This window comes from Pipistrellus hanaki, assembly GCF_964339955.1.
Source record: "Pipistrellus hanaki genome assembly, chromosome: 2".
Lineage (NCBI taxonomy): Eukaryota > Metazoa > Chordata > Mammalia > Chiroptera > Vespertilionidae > Pipistrellus > Pipistrellus hanaki.
In genome coordinates this window covers 52,950,038-52,974,737 of record NC_140504.1, presented here as the reverse complement: position 1 = coordinate 52,974,737, position 24,700 = coordinate 52,950,038, and the positions used below count along the sequence as shown (strand labels likewise).

Sequence of the window (24,700 nt, the reverse complement as noted above, 5' to 3'; positions counted from 1 at the left end):
CCTCCCACCACAGCCCCTTGGTCCGCTGTCTGCCAGTAGCCCTGCTCCCACTGCTGCTCCCACACGCTGATGGTGCTGGCCCTGCTTGCACCCACTGACTGTAAGGAGCTACTGGGGTCAGTGCCATGAGTGGGTATGAGTAGGATTGGCGCCATCAGCGGGTGCAAGCCTCCCCCTGCTCCTGAGGGGTGATCAGCATCCTTCGCTTGCACCCGCTGCTGGTGCCAAGTGATCAGGACCAGCACTAGGCACTGGCAGCAGGTACAAGCGGTGGCTCCAGTGCCAGCAGTGGGTGCGAGTGAGACTAGTGCAGGCAACAGATGTGAGCACCATGCAGGACCTTGGTGTGCAAGAGCAAAGAGTTTTCAGTAACCACCAGAGGCTTGCCCCAATGACAGCGACCGGTGCTCCGCCTCGGTCTGGTGCCCCCACTCACCTGCTCTACCATCCTGCCTTGGCCAACACCTGCCATGTTCCCCACATGCTCCCTGGTGGTCAGTGCACGTTAAGATCGTTTAGTTGTTCTACAGTTCAGTGTATTTGCATATTAGAGTTTTATATATATAGATAACCTTGTGAGGCAGGTACTGTCATCATCCCCATTTTATGGAAGGGAAAACTGAGGTACACACTAGTTAAGTAACCTGCATAAAGCCAAACACATAGAAGCCAGAGCCAAACTGGGGCAGGGGGGCTCCATACCTGGCCCTTGCCCCGTCTTAGCAGACCACACAGGAACGTGACTTGCCATCACCTGTGAGAGGAGCACAGGCCTTGGCGGGCATCTTGCTGGGGCTACCAGGCTGCTCCAGCAAGCATCTGCAGATGGGGAAACCTCTACAGCACGGCCCACACCCATTCTGTATTTCTAATCATGGGGTCCGGACTTGCTGCTACGAACAGCGTACATCAAGCCAAGGTCAGGACTGAAAAGAATAGAAAGAGGATGTTTATATCACTTGGGAAAACGAGCCAATGGGAACCTTGTGAGGGTAACTGTGCAGGCGACGACACGCCTGTGGAGGAAGGTGACCAAACGCCTGGGGAAGAGCAGGCTGGAGGGAGAAACCACGGGCTGGAAGCAGGACCCTGCCTGGCAGCGGCAGAGCCGCCGTGGTGAAACGCGGTCACTCACACGTTAGGTTACGGCTTGCGCGGGTTAAGTGTTATGAATGGTGCTGGCGGTGGTCGCACTAAAGTGGTATGACGATGAGCAGGAATTTTTTTTTCTGTTTTCCAAACATTCTATAATATTTTACTGTTTTTGCAATGAAAACGAAAACAAAGGCTGCAGCTAGCCTGCTTTAATTGCTGGAATTAAGTGCTAAGGATGTTGCCAAACATAAATCAAGCTTATCTATTCATTAGAGCAGCCTCCTTTCTCTCCTCCCTGTGGGCAAGCACTCTCCGTGGAAACATCCTGCTATCAGATAGTCCATTGTTATAGAAAATGAAACTGCTTTTGAAACCATGCCTCCAGCTCAGAGGCAAATCCGGCTGACGACCTGGGCTTTCTTGGGGTTTCAATGACAGACCCACTTGCTCAACATAAACCCGCGTGGGAGGGCCTCATCCCCTCACTCTCTGGAGGATGGCTCCTCAGTACCCAGAGCTGGTTTTGCTATTCTTCAAAGAGCTTCTAAAGAGATGATGGGTGGTGCTGATGGCTGCAGGACAGTGTGCGTGCCCTTACACATTGTTAAAATGGCCCTGGCCCGTTGGCTCTGTTGGTTGAGCATTGTCTGATGCACCAAAAGGTCACCAGTTCGATTCCCAGCCAGGGCACATGCCTGGGTTGCAGGTTCGATCCCTAGTTGGGTGCATACAGGAGGCATTCAATTGATGTTTCTCTTTCACATCCGTGTTTCCCTTTCTAAAATGAATAAAACCATATTTAAAAATTGTGTTAAAATGGGTTGGTGGGGAGGTAAAATGGTGCAGCCACTATGTAAAACAGTATGATGGCTCCTCAAAAAGTTAAACATAGAATTACTGTATGATGCAGCAATTACCTCTGGGTATGTACCCCGGAGAACTGAAAGCAGGGATGCGAAAGGATATTTGTACACCCGGTTCCACAGCCAAAAGAGGGAAGCAACCGAAAGGCCCACCCACGAATGAATGGATGAGCAAAGTGTGGCCTATCCATGCAACGGAATATTACTGAACCTTAAAAAGGAATGAAAGTGTGACTCACGCTACAGCGTGGATGAACCTTAAAGACAAGATGCTGAGTAAATAAAGCCAGACGCAAAAGGACGCGTGTTGCATAATTCCTCTTAGTGAGGTACCTGCGACCGTCAGATCCACAGAGACGGCGGGTAGAATGGTGGCTGCCGGGGCTGGGGGAGGGGAGAAGGGAGAGTCGTTATTTCCTGGGCACAGAGTCTCAGTCTGAGGAGGTGCAAAGTTTGCTGGAGATGGACGGTGGCAACGGTTGCACAACAATGTGACTCTACTCAATACTACCGAGCTGTACGCTTAAAAACGGGTAAGATGGCAAATTTTATGTCATGTATATGTTGTTTTGACAATTTTTTTAAAAAGAGCTCCTCAAACCCAGGGGACTGAGGAGAGCCAGAAGGCGTGCTGCTGACACTCCAGATCATGGGGTCTTCTCCCACCACAGAGTGGTGCCCAGTGCCAGCCCCTCCCTGCCCCCCAGGGCACGCTGCCCCTGCCCAGTGAGTGGAGCGAGCCTGACGCTGTGTTGGTTTCCTGTTGCTGCTGCACCCCGTCTCCACAGGCCTCGTGGCTTCAAACAGCACACGTACTCTCCTCCAGGTCCGTTGGTTAGAAGTCCAACATGGGCCTCAGTGGGCTAAAATCCAAGCGTCGGCAGGACTGCGCTCCTCTCCGGAGGCTCTGGGAGAATGGATTTCCTCGCCCTGCCAGCTTGGGGAGGCCGCCCACATCCCATCTCCAGGCCCGCAGCGCCGCCTCCCTCACAGCGGGGAAGGGGTCTCTGCGATTCAGGACCCGTGTGCCTGCACAGGGACCACCCAAATAACCTGGGTGATTACGGTCGACTTCCCTAACAGAACCACGTCGGCAACGTCTCTTTTGGCATATGGACAGGTTCCGGAGACCTGGAGGCCTTTGGCGAGCTGTTCTGTCTACCACACCCACCACCCACCCTTCCACCTGGTATCGGTTAAGACCCATCTGAGCCTGAATTTCTGAAGAAGGAAGCCCCGTAGCTGGCAGGTCATGGCCACAGTCTTGGGGAGGAAAGAAGCTGTAGCTGAGGAAGCTGACAGTGAGCACGGGGTGGACACTCACGGGGAAGGCGAAGGGTGTGTCTAATGAGGATGAAGATGCAGGGAATACAAAGGGGAGATGGGGGGAGGCTCACAGGTGAGCTGCACGGCACAGAAACTCATGACGCTGGCACAAAAGTTCCACCAAAGGGCGATTATTACTCACTTCTCCAAAGGGTCTCCCGGAGCGTTCTCCAAGTAATGAGTTCCACTGTGTTCTTAAAATAGGATTTACACCCAGTTTTTACAAGCACATAAAGGGAGGCTTGTAAATCTACCGAAAGGAAGTGCGAGCGGTAACATCTGTCGCCTTCTGTGCGGTGGTGTCACAGGGAGCGGGAAGGAAGCACTGAGGTGGGGAGGCAGGCTCAGGCTTCAGGCTCCAGCCTGGGCCCCAGAAAACATCCATTTCATCCTCCGGGCACCTCTCCTCGCTCCGCAGGCACAAACCAAGCCTGTAGAGGGGAGGGAAAGGAGGACAGCAGGTCGGGGCTGGTCCAGGGCTCTCCCCCCAGCCTCTGCTCCTTCCGCCTTTCCTTAGGGAGGAGAGGTTTCTCGGGGCGGTGAGGGTTGTGTGTCTGTGCTGGTAACAGAAGCTGCATCCCTCCAACATCACCTACTAGGTCACTTCTGGAATGACACTGAGACTTTCACTGAGGGACAAAGCCTGTCATCCGACGGTTATGAGAGAGAAGAATACAAAAGACCTGAAACAGGTAAGATCTGGTGTGAACAGTGGATTCCTTGTCTCCTGGGGGAGCCAGTGAGCACAGGAGCCAGGGACTTCGCCCCATTTCCTTCCCTCTCGTGGCCCCAGAGCTCAGGGCCCCGAAAATCCTCCTTTGGCCTCGAAGCAGACAATGTAAAGGAAGGCGCCATAAACATCTGGCCACTGTACATGCTTCTGTGCCATCACACTGTCTAGGTTCCCTCTAACCTCTCAGTTGGCCCTAACTTTCATTTTTGGTTCCTTCTCCCAAATGTGTATTCCCAAGGTTCAATTCCCAACTCCCCTCTCTCACTCCGACTGCTCCCAGTGTGGTCTCAGCAGCCCGGCGGGGTTTCTTTTATTTATTTTAATAAAAAGTATGTCCTTGGTATAAATAGGGGTTTCAAAAAAAAATGCAAGTAATTGCAGCAATTTCGACATACTTTTTAAAATTAATTGTAGAGAGACAGAGATATCAATCAGGGACTGAAGTGAATCAAGCCTGTGACCTTTTGGTGCACAGGAGGACACTCTAACCAACTGAGCCACACCAGCCAGGGCACAGCGGCCACCAGGGCTTCTGTTTACTCCCCAGACCTCCAGGCCCTCTCTTCTGGACTCCAGACTGCATGGCTGTCTCCATCCCACCGTCACCCAGACACCTCCGCCACAGGCTGCCCAGAATGAATTTGTCCCCTTCCTCCCTGAGCCTGTTCCTCCTGCTCCCCCATTTGCTGGAACTACAACTACCACCTGACTCACATCTCAGCATTCCCAGACCCCCATCCACCTCATCTCCCACACCCAGCCCACTGTGGAGTCCTGGCACGTGTACCTCTACAGCGGATCCCCAGACAGATGTGCTCAGAGCTGGCCGGCGACCTCTGAGCTAAGTGCACAGGGAGGAGCAGGTGGGGGGGGGGGGAACTGGAGGACACGTGGCCATGTGGACAGGACAGCAGTGACTCAGCTGTCCTCTGCACCAGCCGACTGTTGCTTTCTCAGGACGTGGGCCCAGACCTGTCCGTTTTTAAAGAAAGGCTATGCATGTGATTTATGACAGTCCCTTGTTTCTGAATGCTGCAGTTGCTTGCATTTTTTGAAACCTCTATTTACACCAAACAAAACATGTCTGTCTGTGACCTCAGGTCTCCAGCCTCTCTCCCATTTTCCTTCTCTCTGTTCCCAATGCCGGTGGGTCAGTATATCCACGCGCCCTCCTGGTCAAGGGACCGTCTCCTCAGGGCTAGCTTCTCCATCTTCCCCCTGAACCGATGCTGGGCTCTTCAGCTTTAGATGCTGCCCCCCCACCCCCCAGAGGGGGAGAGAATGAAGAGAAGGCTGATGCCACTCTGGGTGACAGAGCCATTAATTAACAGAGTTAAACATCTGGTGTTTAATTAACACCCTCCCTCCTCTCTCCTTTCCCAGCAGGGCTCCTGGGTGAACGAAACCGGAGCTGGAAGCTGGAGGGCAGACGGGGAGATGGGATGGGAGGTCCTGGCTGGAGGCAGGGCAGCGGAGGAGAGGGTGTGAGGTCCCATGTGCCAAAAGGAAGAAGACAGGTCAGGAAGAAGCAGGTTTATGTCTCCGTAGGAGGCTCAGACGCCCAGATGTCTCTTGGGCAGGAGCTGGGGAAGAAGCTCAGTGCCCAGGACTGAGCATGGGAGTCCACAGCTCTCCTTGTGGTTGCCTCCCTGATATTCATTCCTCTACCGGTCTCGATAATGACCCCCAGGCTGCACAGAGCAGCAATGAGCCTAGCCCCACGTGACACGCTTTCCCAGTCTCTCATGCAGTTAGGGATGGTCATGTGCATAGTTCTGACAATCCTAGATAATAAAGAGGTAATATGCAAATTGACCCTCATGCTGTCAGACAAGATGGCTGCCCCCATGTGGTCAAAGATGGCCACCACAAGATAGCCAGCAGGGGAGGGTAAGTTGTGGGCAATCAGGGGGACTGGGCCTGCAGGGAAGGGCAGTTGGAGGTGACCGGGCCTGCAGGAGAGCAGTTAGGCATCGATCAGGCTGGCAGGGGAGTGGTTAGTGGGTGGTCAGGCTGGCTGGTAGGTGAGAAGTTGGGAGCCAGCATTCCTGGATGTGAGAGGAGTCCCAGATTGGAGAGGGTGCAGGCTGAGCTAAGGGACATCCCCCCAGCAGTGAACAAATTTCATGCATGGGGCCTCTAGTGAGAAATAAGCAGAAGTCTGCTAAAGACTCTGGGAAAGTGCTGCTTTCCTTATGAAAGAATAGACTCAGTAGGCACTACCCCATCCCTCCCATCTCCTTCCTGCTTTCCAGAGGAATGCGATGTCTTGGCTACAGCAGCCACTTTGACACTATGAGAGCAGAGGCACGAGGCACCTGACACAGCTGAGTCAGTGTGCAAAGACCAGCAGCTGCTGCCACCTCCATCCCTCTTAGTGAGTGATGGAATGAATCCCTGTGTTTCAAGTTCTTGTGGGTGGTGTTTTTCTGTTATTTGCAGCCAAAAGAATTCCTTTGTGATACACTCTCACCTCTAAACCCTCTTCTCTCCGAGGAGATAAACTGACCACTTGCTTAATTAGAGTTGAGTGAAGTCAAGAGCAGAGGCTGCTGCTCAAAACATTTCCCAACCTGGACTGCCCAGGACCTGGAACTGGGGACCGGACCGTGGACAGCAGTGTGGGCTTGGCTGCACGAGATGGTTGGCTCTGAGGGGAGCCCCTCATCATTGCCTCCCCAGCGACAAGCCAGAGCCTGCCATGCAATGGGAGCTCAGCTGGCCCGAGTGTGAAGAATACATGAGTGGATGGATGTGCCATGGCTTGGCACAGGTGTCCATTCCAGTGACAACCAGCAGGCAGGAAGGGACTCTTTAGCAGCTAGCTTGAATCTAGCTGTTTCAAAGGCCAGCCTGCAACACCTCTGCAATTTAAATAATAATAATAATTATATATATATATATATATATATATATATATATATATATATATATATTTGTTACAGAGAGGAAGAGAGAGGGATAGAGAGTTAGAAACATCGATGAGAGAGAATCATCTATCAGCTGCCTCTTGCACACCCCTTACTGGGGATGTGCCCGCAACCAAGGTGCATGCCCTTGACTGGATCTTTCAGTCCGCAGGCTGACGCTCTATCCACTGAGCCAAACCGATTTCAGCTCACCCCTGCTCTTTAAAAGGCCCCCACTCCTGCAATGCCACCACATTCTTACTTGAATACCATCAAATCTCCCTGCTTGCTGCACATCCGGCTCCCTGTGTTGAATGAAGCCCGGAGGCAGATGCCACTATCCATTTGAAGCCTCCAGAAACCACCAATGTCTTAAACACCGCTGGTAGCTGCTAAGGACTTTCATTTCAGGTTGATGCTTTGGAGCGATGCTAAGAGGTTGATGATATAAAAAGCTGTTCAGAAAAGAGACACCCTAAAAAGAACAGTCCCCAGATCTCTGTAGTCCTGCCTGAAATGTACCATAAGACATGGACTAGTTTGACTAACTAGGTCACCTTAAGTAAAACACTTAACCACTCTGAGCAGTAGTTTGTTTGATGGGAATAATAATAATAAAAATAATAATAATAAAGCCCCTCTCATACTGTTCTTGTGAGAACCAAATCAGCACCCAAGTGCATTGTGAGAATGTTTATTAAAACAAGCCTTTCAATGTGATTAGTCTTGGAAGAATTATCCCAACAATTATTCATTTTGAAAATAATCTGGCAGCTCTTAGGATAGAGACAAACCTTAGACCTCCACCTTCCCAGCCACTTCACCAATGACCTCTGTGCCATCTTCAGAAGAGACCGGTAGAGGAATGTGAGGCACTTCCTGAGTTGAATTGATGTGACAACTCATTGGCGAGAAAGAGGAGAGAACCGTGTGGGGAGGAGCAGCTCTGTAGCAGGTGCTGCGGCTGGTGCCCTGTGCAGATCCCCATCCCCTGGCTCAGCACCCACCTCCCATCCCCCAGCAACATTCTCAAGAGGCCAGCCCTTAGCGCAAGGCAGTCTCCTCACCAGAGATGCCTGGGAGACTGCAGCCCTCACCCTCACACAGGGCCCTGGGCAACCACTGACTGCTAGGAGCAGGGATACAAAAGCCTCTGTGTGACTCCAGTTGCACTGCCTGCTTCCCTCTCGCCCTCTCAGGTGTTTCCTGTGGGCCCTCCCAGTCACCCACCTGCACACCAGTCTCGCCTCAGGCCCTGCTTCTAGGGAACCTGACCTAAGACTAAGCCCTCAGGAGCCCTTCGCAGAGGAGGCGTTAGGACCCAAGTGCACAGCTCTTGGTTGGCCCAGGGCTCTGCCCCTCACCCTGCATGCAAGACAAAGCATGGGGGGGCTGGCCCAGCCCTCAACCTATAGGAAGGGAGCCTTGACTAGAGCTGGTCTCTATACCTCCATCCTTCACGCTCTCCTCAGCACCCTCCCCTCTCTCCATGGAAATGTGTAAATCCTCTCCAAGGCCCCGAATTTTCCTGGGAAGCTGTAAATCCAAAAATCAATTGGCCTCCCTGTCAGGAGATTATCGGGATGGGCCCCCAGGAACGTTTCGGCCCATAGACGCCTGGTATTAGTGGAGAAAGGGCCTTGGGAGACAGGATAAGTCCCCTGTACAGTTTAATTTGGATTATACTTCTGCACCCATGCTCTTCCCTCTCGTTATAATTGTTATCATTATGGCCTTCTTTATTCCCCCTCTAAGCCGTTAGCACAGCTGGACAGAGTGGGAAACTCATGGATGCTAATCCCCCCGCCCAGGCCCTCTTTTCAGAACTGGTCTCCCCAGAAGCAGGAACATGGTCCCGGGGTGAGGGGTGACAGAGCAGTGAGTGGGGTGGGGGTCGAAGGGGCCTGAGAGGTCTAGCCCCCAGATATGTGCCTCTTAGATGGGAAGGGGAGGAAGCTGTTTACCGGACTGTGTACCCCGTCCCATCCCCCTTTCCACATACCAACATAATTGGAAATATTTCTTTATTAAAAAATGGGAAATCAGGTACATTTGGATCTTCCTGAGGTTAGACATCTGAGGTCATTCTGTTCCTTCCCCCAGGCTCTAGACAAGACCGCCACTCCTCACCCCAGGGCAGCTGGATTTGGGATCGGGCCACTTCAGGTCACCACCACTTAGTGGCCTCCTCAGTGTCTGGTGCCCGTCCCTATAAGGACCTTCTTTAATCGTTTCTACTCCATGACCCAACACTTACCAAGGGCCCTGATAAATGCCATGGGCCCCAAGCGCTGGGGAGGACTCTGTCTCTCTTTGGAGGGCCCCTCTTTTGAGAATTCCATGGTTTTCTGCTCATCTATTAATACTCACCTCTGATTCCATTTTCCTCACCAATGACCCCAACTTGCCAAATCCCAGATACCGGGCCTTTCGACGAAAACATGTGACGTCTGATCTCAAATAATTACATCTAAGCTTTATTGAGTTTTTCATTGTATGACAGTGTGTTAATTGTTTCACAAGTGTCGGCTCGTTATATCCTCACCAGATGCCTCTAAATGGGTTTAATTGCCTTTTGACAGATGAGAACACTGAGAAGTTGGGTCACTGGCCCAGAGTCGCATAGGAAGTAGCTGAGCGAGGGCCTGAGCGTGTGTCCCATCAGTGCCAAAGCCCAGCTCTTAGCCAGCCTGCTTCCCACCTCCGTACCTGACTCCTGTACAGTCAGTTCCCTCAGGAAGGAAGGTGGGACTTGTGCTCTCGCCAGCTATGGGGTGCAGAGCAGGCAGCTTCCCGGGTCTCCTCCTCACCCCTGTACCCAAGGCTGAGTCCAGCTCAGTTCCACTCGCGCCCCTCAGAGCTTTCATTCTACATCCCATTCCATGCCGGCTCTAGACCCATTTTCTCCCCCTCTCCTGGCTGGGATGCTGCAGCATCAGGCCTTCACTTAGCCTCTCTGATGCACCTCTGCAAGAGAGCTCTCAGCTCCACTCCATCCTGCTCCACCCCAGACATCCCAGCCCCAGGTCTTCCTGCCCTCCGGAGCCTGCCTGTATTTATATTTGGGAGGAGGAGGGAGTGAGTCCTCAGGGACTCGCTGAGCTGCTCTCTGCTGCAGGAGCTGGAGGCCCTGGCCTCTCTGCTCCTCCACTTCAGTCATCCCCTTCCAGGCGCCGCTCATCAGCGGGGCCAGAGGCGGGGGTGGCAGAGAGCAGCGAGGCAGATAATCCAAGGTAGCGGAAATGTAAAAATCATCTCTACTTGGTGGCGGAAGGTATTTTTGGACCCACAGTTGAATGTGGGTGTGTGCGATGTGCTGGGACTTCACAACACTTCAAACCAAACCCTGAAGAGAAACCAGCAGGGCCTGGCTGCGGGCTTCGGGGATTAGAAAGCCATCTGCCCTGTTCCTCTTTCCCGCTGGGCTGGGTAGCTTGGGGTCCCACTCCCTCTCTAGACATCAGACCCACACAGGCTCCTGACCTGGAGCCCTGGCTGCAAACTCAGATGCTGACAGGGGCTGGGCAGCCACGCGAGGCCAGCTGTTGTGACACAGAGGGAGTGGCAAAGCGCAGACTGCCACCCTTCCGAAGGGCACGCCACGCCTCAGGGGAAGCTGCTGCTCAGCTCCAGCTGATGACAGAAGCCAAACAAAACGCATCTGTGGAAGAATTTGGCCCACGGACAACTGGGTTGCCATCTCTAGCCCACTTGGGCACGTCTCGGAATTGCCCGGAGGGCTTGTTAAAACAGATGGCTGGGCTGAAACCTGTTTGGTTCAGTGGATAGAGCGTCGGTCTGCAGACTGAAAGATCTCAGGTTCGATTCTGGTCAAGGGTATGTACCCCGGTAGGGGGTGTGCAAGAGGCAGCTGGTCGATGTTTCTCTCTCATCGATGTTTCTAACTCTCTATTCCTCTCTCTTCCTCTCTGTAAAAAATCAATAAATAAATATATATATATATTTAAAACAAAAACAAAACAAAACAAAAAAAACAGATGGCTGGGCCCATCCCCAGAGTTCCTGATTCAGTGGTTCCTGAGCTGCAGCCCAAGCACTTGCATTTCTCAGATCCCCGGCGAGGCTGAGTCCAGCACCCACTTCGGGAACCATAGTCTGGCCTCCTGTCCATACCGCTGGGGAACCTGATACTTCCTTACCTTTTAAAGCTTGCTGGTCTTTTCCCAGCACGTGCCAGCTCAGGAGGCAGTCATGTCTTTAAGTAGCAGAAAGTCAGGTGTACACTGAGGGAAGGGTGGGCATGCCTCTTTTACATGTCAACGGTGTGTCAGACATCTTCATAAACAACATCTCATTCAATCACTGCAGCATCCCTACTAGGTAGGCCTAACTGTCCCCACTTTATTGCTGGGTTCTAAGGCACAGAGATGTCCCTGACTTGTTTAAGTCATGCAGCTAATAAGGGACAGTGCTGGCACTGGGATCCACAGCAGCCTAACTTCAGTGCCCCCTTTCCCAAGCCTTCAAACTCCACAGAGAAACACGGCTCCTCTTAAACAAATGTCCCCTTTCTGAGGGTGAGCAGAATGGTCTCCTGCTCAGCGGCCCTCTGAGTCTGCCCATTAGGGAAACTCTTCCAGGAAGGGCTGGATCAGGAGCCAGGAGACCTGGAGGGTTACAGGTCTCTGTTGCCTTCTTCCAAAGGGAATAGTCAACCAAGATGTGTCCATGGCCCAGGGGCCTATAATTCCCAGAAGGCAGGATGGCCCAACTCTGGGTGGCATAGTGCCGAATGCCAGGCCTGAGGATGCCGCCCCTGAACCAAGCACCTTGGTCCTTGGGAACACAGCAGAGCAGGAGAGAGGAGTGGTCTGACTAACGTTCATACACGCCTAAGAGCAAGAACCGTGTCTATGTTGCTCAGACTATATCCCTAGCTCCTAAAACACAACGCCTGACACACAGCAGACCCTGAATTACTGGTTGAATGAGAATGGCTGAATGGTGGCACACAGGGTAGGGACATTTTGTTCTGAGCCAAAGGGACTTGGGCTAATGTGCCCACTCATGAAGCAGCCAGCCTTGAGAAGGAAGATGTGGGCAGGTGATAATTCTGCTCAAAGGCATCGATAGGAAAGGTTTTCCAAACCCAGGGTGAGCTGAAAAGCAAAGGTATTAACAGGTCCGCTGAGAACTGACAAGAACAATTTCCCCCACTGGGTCCCCGGCCACTGTGCCTGCTGAGTGAGCTAATGTGAGCCTCCCATCCTGAAAGCCGGGGAAGGCGCTCACAGGCAGCTGTGGGGGTGGGTGGTGGCTGCCTCTGCAGGGGAGGCCTCGCCCGGGCTTCAGACGGATGTGGACCGAGTGGAAAGCCCTGGCTCTTGCCTTGCACCAATCAATAGACACAACCCCAGTGGGAGCAGCGCCAGGCACCGTGCTCCTCACCACTGGGCCGTCTTCTCTTTAAAAGGAGGACAGTGACAACAACAACGACAACAGCAATAATCACAACGACTTCATAGATGTGTCGTGACGATGAGATGCTGTGGAAATGGTGACACCGTGAGTAGGACAAGCACTCAGCAGATGCTGTAGACCAGATGAGTTCACTGAGACACCCACGTGCCTGGGTCACTCCTCCAGGCTGGACAGGGCCCCTCACCTCTCCAGACAGCGAGTTCTGCCGTCGTCTAACTTGCCTCCCTCCTACTGCGATCCGAACCCTTACTCTACCCTCCACGGTGACAGGGAATAGGATGGCAGATGGCGGGATCTTTCCACAGTCGTGGTTCTCCAGTATTTCCAGGAAACCAGCAGTAACAGGCTCTTTGCAGTCATGCACCGATGCTGTGAAGAGCGTGCATCGACTTAATGTCAGGTGAGCCCAATCAATGCGACTCCAAATCTCATGGTAACACACAGGGTTCTGCTCCCCAGGGGAGCATGCCAATCTTTCCCCTGCCACCCAGCACACTCTGGATCTCTCCCTTCATCCAGTGTGTGTGTGTGTGTGTGTGTGTGTGTGTGTGTGTGTGTGTTTGCATCAGCCACCAGAGACCTTGAGTCAAATAACAGTCATTCTTTGATTACACATTGGACTGCATCGCCTGTGCTATGGTTTGACTTTAGTCAGCTCTTTGTTTAACCCAGTCGTTTGAGCTGATCCCACTGATGCTTTTGGGCACACAGGCCAGCTCCGGGAGAGAGGCCCCGTGAGTCGTGAGTCGGTGAGAGTGGCGAGTATGCGGGGCTGGGAGCAGCTGAAATGACTCAGCAGAAAGGCTCGTGTCAGGGATGAGACATAGCCCCTTCTCTTTGCCGGCTCCATTGCTCTTCTCAACCAGGACCTAGTCAGATCCCCATGGGTCTGCAGGCAGGTTGCTATCCCTCCCACTTCACGGAGGAGACGTCAGAGGCCCTGAGAGCAGCCCAGAAAGGTAAGTTAACTCAAGCCACCCTCTCCCACTGAGGCTCCTAGAGGGTTCCTTTCTCCCCAGGCAAGTCTGGATGGCTCACCCTGGATACGGCTTTCAATGACTTGAAGCTGGGAGCCAGAAACTGAGAGAGCCCCCGATGATGGAGGGCAGGTTATTCAGAGAATCTACATGCCTTGTTTGGGGACCTGAGAGCTCAAAATGACTGAATCCCCAGATCCCCAGAAGAGTCATTCTTTTTTTTTTTTTTTTTTTTTTTGCATATTAGCCTTTTATTATATAGGATGTCAGGACAATTTAAGAATACAAATCAATCTGGGAAGTTTTAAAATGTACAGAGAATTTCTGTGTGTAAGAGGTTCATTTAAAATTCAGGGATTTTTTATTTACATTCATCATTAAGAAGCTCTTTGCTGATAAGTCAGTTTACATTTGATTTTTACAACTTTGTAATAAATGGCAAAACCAAAAACTCCGAGACCATCTGGATTCCTGCAACAGAGAGGAATAGTCAGAAGTGCTCCAGCCATGAAGACAGAAGAGAAACAGTTCAGAGATGGAAGATGCTGATGACGCCTCGCCATACCAGCAGACAGCAGTTGCGTGTTGCTGAAGGATGCCCAGGACCAAACCAGAGACAGTCGGACCTGCATCACCACCATTTGTCCACCAACCAGATCTGAAATATGATGGCTGACATGTACACATAAGGAACTGTTTGACATTGAAATGGGGACTCAAAAGAACTGTTGGCCCAGAAAGGAACTCACTACAGACTGATTCATTTGCCTCTCAGCATAATCATTATGGCTTGTCTCAGTTTCGGTTCTTACAAGGGTATTTCTTGTATCACATGATCTCACACAACTAGGGGAAATAATGAACAGCACAGTGATCAGACTCTCAAACCTCAGAGGAAAGGTAGCGGGTAAGGGGGAGAGATCAACCAAAGAGTCACTCTTAATACCCTCTGGAAAGTGAGACTATGGCAGGAAAGAACAAACCATCGCTATTCCTGCCAGTCTCGGTCCCTGGCCCCTGACTGCAGCCTACATCAGGTTATGTTTCTGTCCTTCTTTCCCTTCCCACCCCCAGCTTCCCAACCAGGGTGCCAGGCAGGCCTCCATCCCCAGAGCCCTGAGGGGACCAGCCCATGAGCTCTCAAACCCAGGGAGAGGCAGCCCGCAGAGGACACCTTTCCTGCCAAGGTGAGAGGGGCGGAGCCTTGCCTGCCATGGAAGATGCTGGAGCCCGCCCTCTTTCCTCCTGTAGAGAGGAAGGTACTAAAAGGCTTGGGAGAGCCGAAACCAGTTTGGCTCAGTGGATAGAGTGTCAGTGGACTGAAAGGTCCCGGGTTCGATTCTGGTCAAGAGCATGTACATTGGTTGTGGGCACATCCTCAGTAGGGGGTGTGCAAGAGGAAGCTGATGGATGATTCTCTCATTGATATTTCTAACTCTCTATCCTCTCTGTAGAAAATCAATAAAATATATTAGATGGAGGAGGGAGAAGGAAGGGTGCATTATGGACCAGGACTGGAAGGGAACAAAGGAAAGGGAAGTTCATTTGCCAAGGCCATGAAATAAAGGGAGGTTTTCCTTTGGTTCACGTTATTGCGGTTACAATGGCGTTTGTGCACTAAACAAAACCGCGAAGGGATGGGAGGCTGGACTTGTGTGATGCTGCAGATTCCTGGGAGGCAGACAGTGTGAAGCAGCCTGGGGAAAGGGGGGGTGAGGGGGGAAGCCCTGGGGTTTCTCAAATCCTTCAGGGTTTCCTCCTGGAGGGCTCAGAGTTTTCTACAAAAGGCTCAAATCCTGTGGATCTGGGCCCTGCCAGTGCAGATTCCTGAACTTCCAACATATAACTGTATCCCTGCTCATCAGGGCAAGGCCCTGGATCGGCTGGGAGCGGCTGCCATTCCCCAAGCACTCAGACCCATCTGGCAGCACATGCTTGGCTGAGGGAAGCTGGGAGGAGCCCAAGCCCCGCCCCCTTCTGCTCCCCACACATCCACTCGCTGCAGTCCAGGGAGGGAGGAGACCCCCAGGTGATTGGCTGTCGGAGAGGGAAGGCCGGGACAGACTGCAGGACAGCACAACTAGACCGGCCTCTTCAGGACATCGCCACCCCTGCCCCCAACACACCCCTGCAACATGCAAATGTGCACCCGGGTGCACTCACCTGTGCACACGCACACACGCCTAGAGGCCCACGGTCCAGACTCCCTCTTACAAGGCTTCTCCTGCAGGTGCAATATGGCAGCCGCACTGCTGCCCCAGCTGTTGGCAGCTGCAAGGCAGGTGGCTGGCCCTTTTGTTGGGGGAGGGGGGCAGGGCAGGGCACATGCCAGAGAACCTCTCAAGGGGGTAGTGTCTAGGAGGTGAGGAGGCCTTGGGGATTGGTGGGGGGGTAGAACAGAGAGCTTCAGCCCTGGGCCAGGGGATGGGAGGCGAGAAGGGGGTCTTCAGAGGAGCACAGCGAGCTCTTTCTGACCCGTATACAAGCAGCCCTTCTCAGGGACAGGAAGATGGTCAAGCGCTGACAAAGCCCTCCCAGTGCTTTATGAATGTCTCTGTTTAAACCTGGTCGTTGGTGCCAAAACCCCTTCAACTCTGCATTCATAGAGCCCAGGCATAAGAAGAATAACTAACAGGCTTACTATTTGCAGGCATTTTTCTATAAGGACTTTATCTGTTAACTCACCAGGCAGATCCTGCCCCCCTCCCCCTGTCTCCTTTTCCACAATGGAACTGCCTGGATAGAGAAGGCCATGGCAGGGTCTGTTGGAGGAGCATCTGAAGTGCAAAAATTCTGAGGAGATGATTGCAAGTGTCTTCTGCTCAGGCCCCAGCAGGGATGTGGATGGGGCTGGGATGCAGTGTCATTTTTCTCCCAGGAGCTTTAGTCAAGTGGCTGCTGATGTGGTCTGCAGGCAGCGGTGGGTGGCACTGGCGGAGGAGGGGCAGGGAGTGGGGTGGAGGGAGGCACAGCTGGTGGGGAAGGGAAGTGATGGATGCTCCCCAGTCCAGCAGTGCCTCTCCTGGCTCAGGCCTGAGCCTGGGTAGGGGAAGGGCAATGAGACCCTAAGCCTGCAAACACCGATGACTGCCTGCAAAAGTGACCCAGGCAGCGGCCTGCCCACCACCTCTTCCTCCCCATCCCCTCCCTGTCTGTGCCAGCACACACACACACACACACACACACACGCACACACACGCATGGCCCTTGGTTCAAATCCCAGCCTCCACATCCCTTTAACCTCTCTAAGTTGCTTTCCTCATCTGTAAGACCACGCAGATCCGTGTGAAGATTAAAAAGATAATGTTTGCAATCCACTGGCTGGCACCTAGAAAGCGCTGGATAAATGTCAGCCATTGTTTTATGGTCATTGTTAGTGTTGTGACTGTGCGGCCCATCACATCACTCACTCCAGACGCTCCCCATAGGCCCCTGCGTGCGCTTCCTATCTGTCATCTCTGCTCCCATCCGTGCTCACTGAGCGGCCAGGACGACAGTCCACAGCAGTGGCGATGATTTGGTCACATTTCTCTGCTGCTAATAAACATTCGCCGGCTCCCCGATGCCTACATGATCAAATCTAAGTGCTCGTTGCATCTGGCACAAACGACCCTCCTGCCTCCTCTCTGGCCGTTTCCTCTGCATCCTCCCCTCCTCAGCTCACCCCGAATGGAGTCGCGCAGCTGCCAGCTCTGTGCCTCTGCAGCTCCTGTTCTCCCCACGCAGAATGCCCTCTCCCCAGAGAAACCTTCCCATCCTTCCCACTTACACACATGCCCTCTCTCCTGGGAAGCCCATTCGGACCCTCGCCCAGCTCCTGGCTTCCTCTGCTGACAGAGGCAGCGTGTGGCTTATCCTGCTCCTGGCACCAATCTGCCCTGTGCCTGGCTGTCAAGGTGAGGGGCAGTGCTTCTCAAAGTGTGGTCCCTGGGCCAACAGCCTCTATATCCCCTGGAAACTTGTCCGAAATGCAAAAACCCAGGTCTTGCCCTTGACTCACTGGGTGAGAAAGTCTGGGCACAGGACACAGTAACCTGTTTTTAACACGCCCTCTAGGCTGGGTGGGGAACCACTGATGTCAGGTATCCTCACCCTAAAAGGATGCTGAAAGGTACTGCTGCCTGGCCCTCACCTGCAGAGATGTCACTGGTCTGAGGGTGGGACCTATGCATCTATCTTTTTTCCTCCCAACCTTTAATGAATATTGTCAAACATTCAAAGCTTTTAAAAAATTGTACCGTGCACACCTATTTACCTAGATACTGTCATCAACATTGTGCTATGTTTGCTTTAACACATATCTATCATCCTTCTGTCCATGCATTCATCCGTTTTGTTTTTTGATGCAGTTCAAAGTAAGTTGCAAACATCATACACATCACCCAAACAAGGGTAAGCAATTAAAAAACCCTCCAGGTGGCTCCGCTGCGCAGCCTGGTCTGCTCTGAACTCAGCTGGGGTTCTGACAGCCTCCTAGCTCCAGTTCCCACTGTGAAATCCGGAGGAGGAGGAGGAGGAGGAGGAGGAGGAGGAGGAGGAGGAGGAGGAGGCCTGCTCTGCCTTCCACCATCACAAGGCTGAAATGAAATCACAGCCGAGGAAGCCCTACATAAAGGGCTTTGCGGTTAATAGGAAACAATCAATGACCGGAGGCTGGCAAGAAGTGTCCAGAGCTGTCATGCAGCTGCCAGATAAAATGCCGATGCTCAGCACAATTTGAATTTCAGATAAACAGCAAATAATTTTTTAGTAAAAGTATGTCCAAAATATCACATGAGGCATATTTATGCTGCAATATGTTTCATTGCTTATTTGAAATTCCAATTTCAAATTTCACTGGTCAGGAGAAACCAAGATGGCGGCATAGGTAAGCACCTGAACTTGCTGCTACACACAACAACTTCAAAACTACAACTAAAAGACAAAACAAACATCATCCATAACCACAGGAAGGCTGGCTGAGTGGAAATTCTACAGCTAGAAGGAAAGAGAAAAGCACACTGAGACTCAGAGGAGGTGTGGAAGGCAGAGGTATGGAGGCGCGCACTCGGAGAGGGCTGGCAACTGAGTACGCGGCTGGCTTCCTTAATTGGGAGGGAGACACAAGTGCCCGACTGCTCTGAACTCCAGTTCCGGGCAAGGCTCTTGGGACCCAGACTTATATGGGTAGAAACTGGACTGTCTGGCAGTGGGCAGAACTTGAGGATGGCTTTCTCTCAGAGGTATTTGCAGCGATTATCAAGGTACACTGAGACCCAGGGTGCCTCTTAGGGCAGGGCTGAATGGAAGCCATTGCTGTTTGCTTCACCCTGAGACTCCACCCCATTCAAGCTGTGTGCAGGGGCTTTTGCATATGAATGGCCTGGTCTTTTGAAATCTAAAATTACCTGTCAAACTGCAGCTGAGTCAGAGAGACCCAGAACATCCAAAAGAAGGCCCAAGGCCCCACAGCAGCTTGCATTGCTTCACAGTTGGGCCTCATCTGGGTACCTCCAAAACCCAAACAAAGAAGAGGAATCTGCAGATCTCTCTGTAGCTCCTGTTGGGTGGCCTCAGGCAGAGGCTAAATTAGCACCTCCTTGGAGATCCAAGAGCTAGTGTACTCAGAGGTCAGAGTAGGACCATCCAGATTACAACTCTTCAGATCCATATGGGACACACTCAGGGGGCAGACTCAATGAGCACCAAAACCCCACTGAAGCAAGTCTTGCACTTAAGGGTGTCTCCAGCACAGAAGTTCTCCTATCATAGACACAGCTGATCCTCACAGCCAATTGTCCTGGAGTTCAATTCCTCCCAGTGATACCAACAACAATCAAGGCTTAACTACAACAAGACTGTGCACATAGCCCACAAAGGGGTGAACCAAGAGTGTCCACCTCAGATAAATGGGGAGGCTGAGCCATTGGGCCCTGTAGGAAACCTAGCACACAAAGCCACTTTATCAGCTCAGGGAAGCAACTAAAATCTGAAGACAAAGAAACAGGTCACAAATGAAAGAAATGGAGGAAAACAAACAACTGGATATAGAGTTCAAAACCACAGTTATAAGGTTTTTCAAGGGTTTTCTAGAAAAGGCTGATAAATTTAGTGAGATCCTCGAGGATATGAAAAAGGACCAACTAGAAATTAAACATACCCTGACTGAAATAAAAAATAATATACAGCCGAGACTGGTTTGGCTCAATGGATAGAGCGTCGGCTTGGGGACCGAAAGGTCCTAGGTTCGATTCCGGTCAAGGGCATGTACCTTGGTTGTGGGCATATCCCCAGTAGGGGTTGTGCAAGAGGCAGCTGATTGATGACTCTCTCTCATCGATGTTTCTAGCTCTCTGTCTCACTCCCTTCCTCTCTGTACAAAATCAATAAAATGTATTTAAAAAATAAATTAAAAAATATAATATACAGAGATCCAATACCAGACTAGAGGATTGCAAGAATCAAGTCAAAGATTTGAAGTACAAAGAAGCAAAAAACACCCAACTGGAAGAGCAAAGAGAAAAAAAGAATTCAAAAATGAAGATAGTGTAAGGAGCCTCTGGAACAACTTCAAGAATACCAACATCCGAATTATTGGGGTGCCAGAAGAAGAGAGGGAGCAAGATACTGAAAACCTATTTGAAGAAATAATGACAGAAAACTTCTCCCACTTGAAAGAAATAGACTTACAAGTCCAGGAAGTGCACAGAACCACAAACAAAAGGAATCCAAAGAGGACCACACCAAGACACTTCATAATATGCCAAGAGCAAAAGACAAAGAGAGAATATTAAAAGCAGCAAGAGAAAAACAGTTAGTTACCTATAAGGCAGCACCCATAAGACTGTCAGTTGATTTCTCAACAGAAACTATACAGGCCAGACGGGAATGGCAAGAAATATTCAAAATGATGAATAGCAAGAACTTACAACCAAGATTACTCTACCCAGCAAAGCTATCATTCAGAATTGAAGGTCAGATAAAGAGCTTCACAGATAACGAAAAGCTAAAGGAATTTGTCACTGCCAAAACAGTATTTTATGAAATGCTGAAATGTATTCTGTAAGAAGAGGTAAAAGAAGAAAAAGGTAAAGATAAAAATTATGAATAACAAATACATATCTATCAACAAGTGAATCCAAAAATCAGGTGAATAAAAAAATCCGATGAACAGAATAATCTGGTGAATATAATAGAACCAGGGGCATAGAAAGGGAGTGGGCTGACAATTCTTGGGGGGGAAGAGACTGGACAAAATTCATACACCTATGGATGAGGATAGTAGGAAGGGGACAGTAAGGACATGGGGTGTGGTGGGATGGGAACAGGGTGGAGGGGAGCTATGGGGGGAGGGGGGGAAATAGGAACAACTGTAATAATCTGAATAATAAAGATCAAAAAATTTTTTCACTGGGCATCCCATGTTTTTCTTTGCGAAATTTGGCCATAGGAGCTAAACCCTGTTCTGAGGGCAGGGGGATGGTGGTGAGTGGGGGGATGGGGGGGCTTCAGGTTGGGACCCTCTACCCAGGGAGGAGCCAGAGCAACAACTGCTCTGTCCCTGTGGTGCCTTGGAGCATGTGCCTGCAGGGCCTGGCTGGCAGACAGGGTCAGCCAGCGGTCTTTTCTAAGCTGACATCTGCCTAGGTGTGATTGTGATGGCCAGGGCCTTGCACACAGCGTGCCAATGTATTAATCAGCGTTCCCTAAGCAAACAGAATCAATACGATATGTGTGTGTGTGTGTGTGTGTGTGTGTGCGTGTGTGTGTGTGTGTGTGTGTGTGTGTATAGGCAAATAGGTAGATGGATGGATATTTATTGTAAGGAACTGGCTTATGTGATTATAGAGACTTGGCAGTCCACAGTCTGGAGGGTTGGGCTGATGGGCTGAAGACCAGGGGAAAGCAGATATTGCAGATCAAGTCTGGAGGCTATCGGCTGGCAGGATTCCCTCTTGCTCAAAGGGAGGTCAGTCTTTGTTCTGCTGAGACCTTCAACTGATCAGATGAGGCCCACCCACAGTATACAGTGCAATCGGCGTCATTCAAAGTCCATCGATTTAAATGTTAATCTCCTCCAGAAAGATCCTCAAAGAAACATCCAGAATAACATCTGACCAAATACCTGGGCTCAGAGGCTCCAGCGAAATTGACAGAAAACTAACCATCACAGCCAGCAAGTCGCAACCCCAAGGACACAAACATATCACTCAGGGGAACAGTTAAAACTCGGATTCTCTAGGCTCCACCTAGAAGTTCTGATGGTTAGGTTTGGCAGAGTGCCCAGGAGCCTGCCTTTAACCATCATTCCAGATGATTCCAATCCTTAAGCTCCATGGGCCACTTCGGGAAGCACTGTAGTTGAGCTCAGTAAATATTTGCCTGGTCAAGGAACGTTGAAAGCGACAGTGAAGGCATCGAAGCCAGGGCCATGCCACCCTCCCAAGACTATGTCCTGAAGGCTCTGGTGCGGGTGCAGCAATGGCAGGTGGGAGTCTGCTGGCTAGTCCCACCTGACACGAAACCAAAGGGCAAACTCCTGACCCCATTTGAACCCTAGGGTGCCCCTCCATCTTCCGTGTGAGTTGGTGGACGTGCTCGAGCTCACAAGAGCCTGATGAGATCATGGCTCAAGAATCTGTGTGCAGTCGGTTGCCCCTGAAAAGAACCACTCACTCAGCTGGGGAAGCGAGCAGAGCAGCTGAATGTTCACAGGCCAGCGAGAAGGCGGGGCCAGGGCTGCGGGAGAGGGGGGGTGTGGGGGGTGGGGCTGCAGCATCCCAACCACCAGCCGGCATTCTTCCCTTCCTGCAGAGAGGAGGAAAATCGACCCCAGACAGTATACCACAAGTTGTTTTTAATGCACTCCCACAGACCATGGGTCAAAGTTAGGTCCTAGAAAAACTAACAGTGAAATAGGTAAAGCCTGGAAGTGGTTGGTTAGGCCTGAATCCAGTGCCAGCACCGCAGGCCAGGTGGCCCAGAGTGAAGCTCCGAGGGGTAGAGACAGAGGACAGGGACTTCCTTCTGGAAGGCTCCTTTGTACCCAGCATCCTGCCCTGCCTGCTGCAGAGGGCCTGGGGGCTCCATGAACACGTGCTCAGCTCCACTGGAGAAAGGGGAGGTCAAGCCCCGGGCAAGATAGGACGCTGATGGCTGTCCTGTGCTCCCTGGGCACCTGTGACGGCCCTGCAGCTCTGGGTGCTCTGTTCCAGCCCCTAGTGTGAGCTCAATGCCACCATGCTCCCTCCACCCCCAGTCATCCTGCCCAGGTCCTGGCACCTTTTCTAACCAGCCCTCTGACAGCACGGTCGCTGGAAAGGGGGTTCAGAGAGAGAGATGTGGGGTGCAAAGAGCACCTTGAAAGGATACAGGATGGGAGGGGAACACAAATATCAACATATGAGAATCAAAATCACCCAGCCTCTGCAGGGCTGCTGCCCAGGGGGTAGCCCGGGGATACCCATTGCTGTGAGGACAGAGCAAGGCAGAGAGAACATCAGAAGCGAAGTCATGGGGCAGAGCTGGCTCCATTCCAGGAGGAAACGCAACTCTGTCTGACAACGCGGATGAGAGCAGCCAGCCCAGCACCCCTGCCCGCCCATGATGGCTGTCACTCACAAACATGGCCACACCCCCCCTGAGCCTGCTCCTATATTTAGCTTATGCCACCGCTAGGGGCTACAAGTCCCACATAAGTTTACTACCTGCTGCGTAAATAGCACTTACTTTCATTTGTGCTAACGCTGCCTTTTACCTGCTTCAAAGGCCATCCCCCCACCCCACCCCCCGCCCCCGTCCCCCCAGTCCTGATGTCAGGGACTTACTTGGAGACCCAGTCCCTGTCTCCTCCGCCACAGCCTTCATGTGGAGAGGCGATCACAATAAGGACGGCCCACCTCACTTCTCCAGCCTGCACAGGTGTCCGCATAGATTTTCGTTCTCACATCAGAAAGAAAGACACCCCTCAACTAAAGAAAACAGGCCACACATTCGGTTTTCTGAGGTCAGAACCTAATGCCACGTTGTTTCCAGCCCCCTCACTGAAATGTCTGTTCTTCCAAAGCTTTTGGGGGCCATTTCCAGCAGCTCCTTAGATTTGCTGGGCTGTGTCAGACCATGGGCAGCTCCCCGTTTATTCTCCCCCAAATGCATGGCAATGGCCTGAAGGGAGGCTGCCGCTGTTTGAGGCCATACCTCCAGCTGGCCCTACACCCCCACCTGGGAGCTTTGATGTTGTCGCATTTTCATTTGGACTCTGCTCTTGGCTTCCCCTGCGCCAATCATGCTCACTTCATCTCTGACTCTTGACACAAAACCCCTCCGTCCCAGGATGGCTTACTGTGGGGTGGACCTAAGGGACCAGGAAAGTCCTTCTGTCTCAGGGATGGGGGGTTGGGGGAGGGGGGAGGAGAAGGGGCGGCTGTGTGTGTGTGTGTGTGTGTGTGTGTGTGTGAATGACATGCTGGGCAGGGCAGGGATGAATACAACCCTACCTTCCCTGGAAAGCTTTAAGGCCAAAAGTGAAGGGCAAACCAATCATTCTGGCTGGCAGGGCTCCTCCTGGAGATGGTCAATGGCCTAAATTATTATTATGTTTATGGTGTTGAAATACACATAACATAAATTTACCATTCTAACTATTCTTTTTTATTTTTATCTCATTGATTTTTTTATAGAGAGGAAAGGAGAGAGATAGAGAGCTAGAAACATCAATGAGAGAGAAACGTGTCTTTTTGCACGCCCCCCACTGGGATGTGGCCGCAATCAATGTACATGCCCTTGACTGGAATCGAACCTGGGACCTTTCAGTCCGCAGGCTGATGCTCTATCCACTGAGCCAAACCGGTTTCGGCCATCCTAACTATTCTTAAGCATCCAGTGGCATTACATACATTCACATTGCTGCCATCACCACCGTCATCTCCAGAGCTTTTTTCCTCTTCCCCAATGGAAACTCTCTGCCTATTAACACTAACTCCGCCTTCCCCACACCCACCCCTGGTAACCACCATCCCACTTGCTGTCTCTATGACTTTCACTATCCATGGAAGTGGCTTTCGTCCTCTCGTCACTGGCTTACTTCACTCGGTACGATGTCCTCGGGGTTTATCCATGCCGTAGCATGCATTACCAAATTATTTTTAAGGCGCCAGGTGGCACTTTGGGTGTGTGGTGAGGAATAGGTGCAGTTACCGGAGTGGCACCCGTCAATGGGGACGTGTGCACACACTTGCTCCGCGTGTGTGAATGCGCCTGTGCTTGCACACTCCCCTTCGCACGACCTCCACGAGGCCCAGAGGGCGGCCCTCGCACACAGTTCTCAGGCCTCCCTGTGCACGAGAGACACCTGTAGAGATGTCACGATGTGGGCCT

The 24,700-nt window shown here is 51.7% G+C and overlaps 1 protein-coding gene across 4 annotated transcripts in view; it reads right to left on the bottom strand.

Moving 5' to 3' along the window:
- The window catches only part of SEMA5B (semaphorin 5B), a 126,187-nt gene that overhangs the window by 50,640 nt on the left and 50,847 nt on the right, over positions 1-24,700 (bottom strand). Inside the window, exon 1 of one of the 4 annotated variants that reach the window (XM_084871513.1) lies at positions 2,198-2,211. The exons of the other annotated variants lie outside the window; for them this stretch is intronic. The gene's annotated coding sequence lies outside the window, so the exon portion shown is untranslated. Of the gene's footprint in view, positions 1-2,197; positions 2,212-24,700 lie in introns of those variants that run through there. 4 annotated transcript variants of the gene reach the window in all.